Source organism: Dipodomys merriami, unplaced genomic scaffold, assembly GCF_024711535.1.
Source record: "Dipodomys merriami isolate MVZ:Mamm:240054 unplaced genomic scaffold, mDipMer1.0.p SCAF_379, whole genome shotgun sequence".
Classification (NCBI taxonomy): domain Eukaryota; kingdom Metazoa; phylum Chordata; class Mammalia; order Rodentia; family Heteromyidae; genus Dipodomys; species Dipodomys merriami.
In genome coordinates, this window is record NW_027205370.1 from 948,412 (window position 1) to 959,937 (window position 11,526).

At 39.7% G+C, this 11,526-nt stretch overlaps 1 pseudogene; it reads right to left on the reverse strand.

Moving 5' to 3' along the window:
- Nucleotides 1–9,526: 9,526 nt before the first annotated feature.
- On the reverse strand, nt 9,527–10,514 carry LOC138804913 (ester hydrolase C11orf54-like; annotated as a pseudogene).
- Between the last annotated feature and the right edge of the window lie 1,012 nt (nt 10,515–11,526).

The following is an 11,526-nucleotide window of genomic DNA, read 5'->3' on the forward strand; positions in this document are numbered from 1 at the left end:
ACCATATAATAAAAGAGCATTGGATTTTGAATTCTCTGTTACATTGCTTAGAGACTCATTTATCATAGTTGTGCTATCATTAATATCAGGCCTTTAAAAGAGACATTTTTGTTTCACATTTGTAGTAGTTTATATATAGGTATGAAATGGATAGTGGAAAAATCAGAAGCAAGGCAATCATTTTAGAAGAGATTTACCATTAATATAATCATTACTACATTAAAATTCTTAGAATAATCAAAATATTTTATTTCTGTGGTAGATTTTACCGTACAATTCATAAAGGAGAAAAAAGCTATAAATCACAAATCCTAAGAACTACAACAGCTAGTTCAAGGCCTTACATAGTTATATTTCTTCAATAAGTATCTGTTCTAGTTTGTTGGTGCTGCACAATTGCTGTATTCAAGTTAACCCTTTAAAATTTATTATATCTGAAACCAATAAACATTTTCCAACAACAATTTAACTATGTAATTTCAACCTATCCAATTCCAAGCCATTTTGCTCTATAATCCCTCTTCTTAGTGAGAAGCACAGGTATGTAAATTCTGTATGGTATTTCTAGAGCCTTCGAGGTCTGCAATTATCGTTTGTTGAATTGATTGATATCCACCCACACCCATTAAGTGCTTATGACTTTTTGGTTTGTCTCTAAGGATTTCAAAACTTTCAAGTTTTTCCTCCATTTCTGCAGGTGTACAGAGCAGTGCTTCATGGAGCTTCAGAGGTCTGCCAGAATTAGGGTTTTGAATGTAGGGATCACAATAGCCACAGAAACCTGCCTTCACTCCTTTCCTCTAAGTTAGTACCACATAAAATAGGACGGAGACCTCCTCACAACCTCATTTTCTAACCTCTTAGTGCAACAGCAACAGGAAGTACTGGCAACCGAGCTGAAATATAACTAGTTCTTGTTATGTCTATTTCAAGCTGAATTTGTCTTTGACATCCTCATCTGTAACATGCCATCTGATCTGCAGACTCTATTTCAAGGAGCAGCTGCCAATGGGTCACTCTTCCCCCATGTGTGCCTTGTAAGTCCTTGATCAACTAATGTGACTATCACAGAGGATCTGCTGCGCTATCCCAGCTTCTTTTTCTTACCTATGTGGTGTTCAGGACAAGATGGCATTGTACCTCTGGAGGTCAGGTAATAGTTACTGTCCCTTATATTTTCTAGCTTTGACCCTTGGGGTTCAGATCAGACCACCTGAATCATTTTCTTATATCACGGGGAAATTTGAAGAACACAAAACCATCTTCATCTTCATGTGGAAGAGGAACGGTGGTGACCTAAGAGAGCAAAATATGTGGTCATGTGTCCATTCTTAACATTAAAGCAAGTCTTCCATTCCTTTTAGACAATAGACTCTGGCAACTAATACAACTCTAAACTTTTTTTTTTTTTTTTTTGCCAATCATGGGGCCTGAACTCTAGGCCTGGGTGCTGTCCCTCAGCTCTTCAGCTCAAGGCTAGCGCTCTACCACTTGAGCCACAGCGCCACTTCTGGCTTTTTCTGCTTATGTGGTGCTGAGGAATCGAACCCAGGGCCTCATGCATGCAAGGCAAGCACTCTACCACTGAGCCACCTTCCCAGCCCCACAACTCTAAACTTTTTACAAACATTTTACATATAGGGAGTGTCAAAGATAGACCGGAGAGGGCAAAGAATCGAAGTTACCTACTCCATACTTTGCTTTTTCAGAGATACTAAGCTCTAGACTTAAATCATGGACTACTTGCCTCCTAAAGTCACCATGTGATCCTAATTATTGACATCAATATTTTGACTAAGATAGACCACCTGTTGCAGTTGCTTATTTCTGTGGATGATGTTTTATCCCTAGGATCTCTCCCCACTTTCATGAATTATAGTCTAGATTTGGAAAAACTAGATTTGTTCAACAAATGTGAACGTCGTTCCTTTGATGTACAAGTTCCTAAGATTCAGGCTCAAGTTCTCCAGGCTTTTTCTTGCTGCCATCAGACTAAACACAAACTTGTGCAAATCAAGTTCTCTAAAGAGATCCTTCCGTGCCATGCTCATACAGGCAATATAATTAGGCCACATGCTTGGCAACTACTGAGTTTGTGTACAATAGCTCCATTCACTTGTCTACAGAAAACACCCCTTTGACAATGATTATAGCTTCATCCCCCCTCCTCTACTTCTGACTCCTTGCATGATCATGACCTAATCTACTGGTTGGTATTTAGGACCACTCCAGAAATGCTCCAACACTCATCCTGAGTATTAAGGATCATTTCAAAACCTTGGAAAGGCATGGTCCACCAAAAGAAACCATTCAAGGTCAGGAACAAATCTGGCCATTCTTCTGCATCATTCAAGGCATTCTCCTGTGTCACAACCCAAGGGTTCTTTTCCTTCCATAGATATTGTAAACACAATCAAAAGAATGGAAGATAAGGAGTTAAAACAGTGGTTTTCAAAATGTCCCTGGGATCACAGCACCAGTATCATCTGAATATTTATTAGAAATGTTCATTCTTAGCTCTACCCCAGACCTAGTGAATCAGAAACTAGAGATGGAGTCCATCCGTCTCCGGACCCCCAAGTATTGGGGTTTGAGCTCCCGGCCTCAAGCTTGCTTAACCTGCTTGTTCAGCTGGCGGCTACTTGGAGTTCAGCCCAAACTTTACAAGTGGGTCTTGTGCTTGCTGAGGTTAGAGAATCACTTACCTGGTAACAGAGACATATAGCTGGCTTATAAATGGAGAAGGAAAAATAAATAATAAATATCACATTTCTCACTTTTGATTTATTTCTTGAATGGTGTTAACTGATTCTGTATCCTTGCAAGGAAAAGCTTGGTTAATTGCAGGTGTGCGTACCTATCTTGAAGTGAGCAGGAGCCTAAAGATTCTACAATGAGTCATTATAATAATTTAATGCTGTTATATTTAACAGGGATTTTTGGGTCTCCCCATGAGCTAAGGCTGGCTATTGTGTATTCATGTATTTTTCAGGGTTTTTTTTTCTTGCACAACATAAAGCATTTGAAAAGGGGAAAAGAAAATGTCTTTGTGACAAACTAATTTGCAAATACTTAAGTAGGAAATTACAATGACCATGGTGTTGGTGTGGTGGCAGTGTACACGTTGGAGAGAATCCTGAGAGAGGGAGAGGTTCTAAATTAATAAATATTTCTCAGTGGAATACAGAGATATGAAAGGAGAGTTTATGAAAAACTGCCCAAAATAGAAAATGGGATGTGGAGATGAGTGTAGGACTTTTCAGGCTAAGTTAACAGCAGACTTACTTTCTAGGTAGAAAAGCTGAAAATCCTTCCTTAGTTTTTTTCTTTAGAACATCTGACTTGCTCTAGTATAAGTTGAATCAAACAACAGAAATGTACTTGTTGAGAGAGAATTACTGTCAGCAGAATTTCAATCATACTTGACATGCTAAGAGCAGTCAGCCCAAACTAAAAATACACACATAAAGCTGGTGGTAAATTAAGTCTAATTCTAAAACTGTATAGCACAAATTAACAGTTTTCACAAAATAATGGAATCGTTTAACAAAAAGTGGATTCCGATTTCAGTCTTAATTCTGTGGCTGCAACAACTACCTATGAATTTTATTTACAACAGACCTCCTCTCTTTAGCATTAGTTTAACAAGATAACAAAAAAGAGAGGATTATCAAATTCCAAACAACTTTTAGCTGCTCTTTGAAAATCCTTAGGTGGGTGAAGTGAAATCCCAGTTGTGCACAAAGAGTTAAGTGTGATGGTGGGAAAAAAGGGTGAACTATTCAGCAGTGATATTCACTGGACACTATATTGGAAGTGAACTATACAAGTTGAGGAGAGAGGAAACAGGAGGGAAAAAGCTGGGAGAAAATGAGGGGGAAAAAATGTACTTAATACCTGGCTTATGTAACTGTAACCCTTCTGTATATCATCTCTAGGAAAAAAACAACCAACCCAAAATGTAACCCATGAAGCCCCAAAAGGCTAATTTCAGCACCTCTGTCCCTAAACCTAAGTATCTACCAAAAAGACTGTTTCTCTAGAGGACTGAGAAGTCTATCCTTGGATTCTCAGTGAACTCTTGATTGCCAGCTCCAGAGTTCCCAGCCTGACACAGGGTGCACTTTCAGCAACCAACACAATGCCAGGCAAGAGCTTTGGGGATGGGAACCTCCAAGAAAGCAGTGTTCGGCATTTGGGCAATCAGTGTTCGGCAGAATGCCAATGCTAATAGGTTATTTTGCTCTGGAAAAGGAGAAAAAGAAGGGATAGTCTTTAGACTGATGAATAGGGCACAACTGACAATAGGAACACTCCTTTGTTGAGATTAATGGGGACTTGATGTGAAGTGGTATTATGGGAGCCAAAAATTAAGCAAAGGTCCACAGTCCTAAGACTTGAAAAATAAAATAGTGGTACATCAAAACAGCCTGCCCCAGGGTACACTCACACGTCTGGCTACTTTTATTGAACTTATAGTAGGAATGAGCCAAGGAACTCTCATAGCCTGGTATTCCACAGCCAAGCAAATTATCCTTTATCCTTTACCTCTAGACGAGTGTTTTTTTTCTTCTACACCCTGATTTAACTCAAGGGTCTTTAGTCTAGCCTAATTTTGAGGATACCTAAATGGAAGAGTTAGCATCAGGATTCCAGGAGGATTTAAAATGCTCTTGGCAGGATCCACTATTTTTTTTTCTTTTCTTGTTTAGATGTGAGCCAAACAGATCAGAACATTGGTTAGAAACAAGATAGCAGAATCAATCAGTTCACTTATGGGCCTTGTGTAATTTAGGCTTGAGAAAGCATCTGTCAAGCCTTCTGTCATTCAGTTTTTTGCTTCTAGAAAAATCTAGAGCTCCAAAGTTAAGGAATTGGAGTTGTGATGGGAAAAACTCTATAGACTAGCCGAGATGCCTGTAGTGTGCGGTACCACATCCTATCAGCTTTTTGGGGAGGCTTCTCAGAAATTACTCCATCAAAGAAATGTGGCTGTTGAGAGAGAAAAATCTGATAAAAGTCCTAATACTAGAATGTAACTTCAAATTACACTCCGCTTCAGATTCTAGGACATGTGAAATAGGTTTTTGTTTTTGTATTTTTTAAAGTGCATAGGAATTTGCTTGGTATAGTTGTAGGACAAAAATACTGAAATATTACAGTGTTAAATTATATAAGTAAATAATTGATTTAAAAAATTAACACTGTCTTCGCTTACTTTTGAATACATCTTGGGTAATTTAGAGATGTTTATTTAAATGAATAATCATACCACAGAAAACCCATCTAAAAACTGTTTTCTAATAATTTTATGGTGAAGAAGATATTACTTATTCTGTGTTTTTAATATTGGTATACTAGACAGCTTAATAATTTTTAAGGACAAATGTAATAATATGTAAATTAGGTCTTTTGGTATGTCATCAAAGTATCAACTATTTTTACTAATAATGTGTCTCACATATGATACCTTTGTTCTCTGGTTGAAAGAAAATAACACAAGAAGTAGAAAAACTTCCTCTTCATTTCCTCATGTTAAGCACTGGCTCCTTCACACCCTCATTCCTCCTACCATACACATCTAGCCACTTAGATAAACCTTTGCTTTGTGTAGTGGTTATCCATCCTTCTGTTGTTGGTGGGAGGTATTGAAAAACAATATTATTGGGGTTGGGAATGTGGGTTAGTGGTAGAGTGCTTGAAGCATGCGTGCATGAAGCACTGGGTTCAATTCCTCAGTACCACATAGACAGAAAAAGCCAGAAGTGGCACTGTGACTCAACTGGTAGATCACTGGCCTTTAGTACAGAGCAGCTCAGGGACAAAGCCCAGGCCCTGAGTTCAAGCCCCAGGACCAAAAAACCCCAATAGTATCACAATGTTAGGTAAATTCCCACTAAGGGTTAGTTTGGTACATACCCTTCAAGTTCCTTATTCAGCATAAAGAGTGTCATATTTTAGTTAGTTGTACATGAGACAATATAAAGGGAAAACTGGGAGTTGGAGGTGTGGTTCATTTGGCCAATGAGTGAAAATGTCAGTACTGAGTTTAAGTCTCAGTCTTGGACCAAAAAAAAAAAAGGCAAGCAAATGGAAGTCTGTCTTGTATAAAGTGACAAGTGGGGGCTCCAACCTAAAGAATCCTGAAAAGTTTTTCGCTGGATTGGGTATTAAGTTTAGTGTTTTTGATTAACTTTTCTTTTTTTGACAATTATTTCTTTTTTAAATTATTAATACGTTTTTTTATTGTGAAAATACCATATAGAGGGGTTACAATTACATGAGCAAGGTAATGAATGCATTTCTTTTTTTTTTTTTTGGATCCGGTAGTGGGCCTGAACTCTGGGCCTGGGCGCTGTCCCTCAGCTCTTCAGCTCAAGGCTAGCGCTCTACCACCTGAGCCACAGCGCCACTTCCGGCTTTTTTCTTTTTGCTTATGTGGTAGCTGAGGAATCAAACCCAGGGCCTCATGCATGCAAGGCAAGCGCTCTACCACTGAGCCACCTTCCCAGCCCCATGAATGCATTTCTTATCAAGCATTGTTGCCTCCTCCTTTGTTTCCCCTTCCCAGCCCTGCCCCTCCCACCCCCGACAAAGTTGTAAAGTTCGTTTTTCGACATAACCTCTTGTACATCTCATTGTTGCAACGGGTCCACCTGTATCCCTATTTAAACAATTTGTTTTTTCCCTTACCCTCCACAAATTATACCAACATCAAATACAATGAAAACAGGGGTTATACCATGGGGGAGGGACATACAAAGCAACAAAGAAATCATCTTATAAATATGTTAGAAACAGTAGCAAGAAAGAAAAACCATTTGAGTCCTTATCTTGGGGTTCATTTCACCTAACATCAACTTATCTGACCATTTCTGCTTGTCTCAGACATATACTAGTTATTGCAAATGAGGGAAACCATGGGACCTATGTTTCTTTGGGCCTGGCTTACTTAATATAATTTTTTTCAAGTCTTTCCATTTCCTAACAAATGGGGCAATGTTATTCTTTCTTATGTAGGCATAGAATTCCATTGTGTATATATATCACATTTTCTTGATCCATTCATCTACTGAGGGGCATCTGGGTTGGTTCCATATCTTAGCTATGGTAAATAATGCTGCAATAAACATAGTTGTGCTGGTAGCTTTAGTATGGTCTTGTTTGTGATCATTCAGGTAAATGCCCAAAAGTGGGATTGCTGGGTCATAGGGGAGCTCTATGTGGAGTCTTTTGAGGAACCTCCATAACTACTTTCCAAAGTGGTTGAACAAGTTTACACTCCCACCAACAATGCAGTAGGGTTTCCTTCTGTCCACATCCCCTCCAGCATCTGTTGTTATTAGAGTTCTTGATTATAGCCATTTCTAATTGGGGTGAGGTGGTATCTCAGTGTTGTTTTGATTTGCATTCATTTCTTTTATGGCTAAGGAGGTTGATTTTTTTGACAATCATTTCTTAATGTCTTGTATCTCCAATAAGACTGTATGTCTAGTGCATGTTTAGGTCTGGTACTTGATATTGTCAGAGCACTGCCCATGGTCACCTGAAGTTAGTGAAACTGGAGGAAGAATTAGATTAATTGTCTAAACAGGGAAGCACAAAGGATCAAACCCAGAAAAACTCATGATGGAGCATGACCAGACTTAAGCAGAAATCCCTGGTGCGAATCTGGATGGAGAATTTGAAGAAGCAGGTTGAGGATGATGAAAGAATATAGGAGATCTATGTTTTGTTGTCACAGTTGTGTACCATGGTAGAGGTCTGATGACCTAAAGGAACCTTCTGGGCTTAGACTCCTTTGGTGCATGATATTTGACATATTCAACAGTCAATGGATTATGGTAAATACCCTACAAGTCTCTGCCAGAGTGCCCTAAAGCTGAGTAGGGACCTTCTGTTGGACCAGACAGTAAATATTTAGCACTGAATACATTGCACTCCTTGGCTTCCCATTTGTGTTGGCTAGATGTGTGATCTAAGTGGTCTAAACTTTCCTTTCTTACAGAGTAGTGGTCCCATTCCCATCTTTGACTCTGATCGTTTTCTCTTTTTAAAGCCCTTCCTGGCTTTTCTATCACATACTGGATCACTGCAGCCATTTAGCACAGCATAGAAGAGCTTCCATGATCTTTCTGTGGCTGCTTTTCTAGCAGTTTCTTCTTGTCATCCAATGCTTATTCTCTCACAGCATGGATTATTAGGCCCTCAGCCACCCTTATTCTAGGGCAATCCCTCCCAGTGTTGCTGGGAAGAGCCTAGGGGGACCTTGAGGTATATTCACATGTCTGCTTCTCACTAGACTGTTGAATTAGTATCTAAGGAGCTGCCGAGGGGCTTCACATATGCTGATTGTACACATGTGTGAGCAAAAGTATTGTTACCTTCTTGCAAATACCCAATGAGGTACAAACTGCTTCTGACTGACAGTCACAGTAAGGCTAGAATCATGATTAACCAACTGTTGCTAATATTTTTGAAAGGCAAATTTTGAGTATGGTATAACTTCCTGAAGAGAGTGACAGCCTCCCCACTGCCCACTTTGTTCCATGAAAAAAACTATAGTCTGTTTTGTTTTGTTTTTTTATTTTGGTCAGTCATGGGGCTTGAACTCTGGGCCTGGGCACTGTCCCTCAGCTCTTCAGCTCAAGGCTAGTGCTCTACCACTTAAGCCACAGCACTACTTCTGGCTTTTTCTTTTTTTTTTTTTTTTTTTTTGGGTCCGGTCGTGGGGCCTGAACTCTGGGCCTGGGCACTGTCCCTTAGCTCTTCAGTTCAAGGCTAGCGCTCTACCATTTGAGCCACAGCACCACTTCCGGCTTTTTTCTTTTTGCTTATGTGGTGCTGAGAAATCGAACCCAGGGCCTCATGCATGCAAGGCAAGCACTCTACCACTGAGCTACCTTCCCAGCCCCACTACTTCTGGCTTTTTCTATTTATTTGGTGCTGAGGAATTGAACCCAGGGCCTCATGTATGCAAGGCAAGCACTCTACCACTAAGCCACCTTCCCAGCCCTATAGTCAGATTTCTAGAGTGGATTTTTAAAATTTAATACAAAGATTGAACAAGAATCAATATCATAAACATTGATTTTTTTCCCCTAAAACTTTAAAATAATCTGCTTATTAGTTGTCAGACTAGTTTGAAATTTCAAATGTTACTCAGACATGTTTCTATTAGATAGTAGGAATAATTATCATTAATGAGTATATGATTCCATTTACCATGATTCCTGTTCATGTTCATAGTTGAGATATAAACGAAAACTAGACTTTGCTGATATTGAAGATTAAAAAAATGATGTTGATTCAATAAAATGAGTACATAAAAATAAGCCTCAATTACATATCTTTGTTCCTAATAAACTTTTTGAGACAGACCATAGTCTGTGACCTATGTCAACATACCTCTTCCTTTCAAATACTATTTCAAATACTATTAAAACAGGATTCTAGCAGAAAGAAAACTTCTACTGGATTTTATATTGCTATCAATTAACAAGCTGATGAATCAGCATCAGCTGATTTAATCTCTACCAAATGAATGGGACTCTTTTGATATATCAATTTAGTAGAGAAACTGGGCAGGTGGGAAATAACCAACAGCGTCTGGCATAGTGTCATAATGGTAAAGTCCACCTTCTCCATGATGACTAATGAAAATGAGTGTGTTCCAGTTACAAATCAAACCCTGGGTCTCTGGGGACAAAACTAGAAGACAAACCAGAGGAGCCTTCATCGCATAAAAATGAAGCCATTCACCTGTTCATCAGAGTTCAGTGGGCAGGAGAAAAATTCTGCAGGCATAATGTATTCCCTTCTGAACTAGGAAAAGTGCCTCTCATCCCTATGGGTTTGTTTTCGTAATGGTGTTCCAGAGCCTGTCTCATACAAGCCACAAAGTTAAGTTGTCCAGTTCTTTTTTTGGCTTTTATTTCAATGACCTTGACAGATTGGCCCTCACTGGCAAAAAGATTAACCAGTAATACACATCGAAAATCATGATTTTTTTATTGTGAAAATACTGTACAGAGGGGTTACAATTACATGGGCAAGATAATGAGTACATTTCTTATCAAGTATTGTAGCCTCCTCCTTTGTTTCCCCTTCCCATCCCTTCCCATCCTCCCCAGCCCCACCGAAAATCATGATATTTCTGACTGTATTTCTCTAGTAGGCACCCTCCATCTACAAAGTTAATCTGCTCAATGTAACTTCCTTTCACAGGAGGATTGTGTTCACTTTCTGTTTGTATAACTGGCATAAACTCAGAATTGAACCCAGGAGTTTGGAATGGGCCTGGCCCCTGCTCCAAGAATAAAAGCTTTTGGCAGCTTGATTTCTTTTGCGATCTTATTCAGATCATACACCATTTATGGGAAGGGTAAATGGTTCTTTAATCAAATCAGGACAGTCAACTACAGAGACCTTAAACATGAGCAAAGTTCTTTCTGCAAAACTCCAGCAAGTTCCTCCAGACTTGATACATGAAAAGAAAACTCATTACAAGCCATTTTCCCCTTCTTCTTTAGGTGGTAGGTTGCACAGCTGGAGCTCGTGTTGGCTAGTTATCACAAGAGTTTACAGTGCTATGAACAAGAATAGCCACTGTTGTGTGAGCCTTACTGCATTGGGTGAGGAGGCCTGCAGACCCCAAACCATACCAACGTTCTGCTGCCTACATGTTCCTGTCCCTCTGTGTGGGCAGGTTATGGCTCCCTTAATGTACTGTTATAGATAATAGTGCATAACCGTTATGAAGTTATGAAGTTTTTGTGTGGAAGTTTTTTGTTTTTGTCAGTTGTGAGGCTTGGACTCAGGACCTGGATGCTGTCCATGAGCTCTTTTGCTCAAAGCTAGCTAGCACTCTATCACTTTGAGCCATAGCACCACTTCCGGTTTTCTGGTGGTTAATTGGAAATAGAGTCTCACAGACTTTCCTGGTGGGGCTGGGTTTGAACTGTGATCCTCAGATCTTAGCGTCTTGAGTAGCTAGGAATTACAGTCATGAACCAGTGCCCAGCTGTGGAAATGTTTTTATTTTCCTTGGGCTACATTGCTAAGAGTGGAGACAGAATATTGCTATGTAGCTCAGGCCAGCCTCAAACTTGTCATCTTCCTGCCTCAGTTTCTTGAGTTGTTGGAATTACAGGCATATACCACAATGCTTTGCTTGTGTTTTTTATTTTTTATTTTGTCAGTCGTGGGGCTTGAACTCTGGGCTTGGGCACTGTCCCTCAGCTCTTCAGCTCAAGGGGAGTGCTCTACCACTTGAGCTACAGCGCCACTTCCGGTTTTCTGGTGGTTTATTGGAGATAGGAGTCTCTTGGTCTCTCCTGCCCTGGCTGGCTTTGAACCTCGATCCTCAGATCTCAGCCTCCTGAGTAGCTAGGATTACAGGCGTGAGCCACCAGTGCCCGGCTTTTTGCTTGTGTTTTATGTTTTGAGGAACTGTCAGTTTTTCACAGCACCTGCATAAAGAGCAGTCCTCACTGTTGTCTTTTTGATTGGAGCCATTCCAATGTG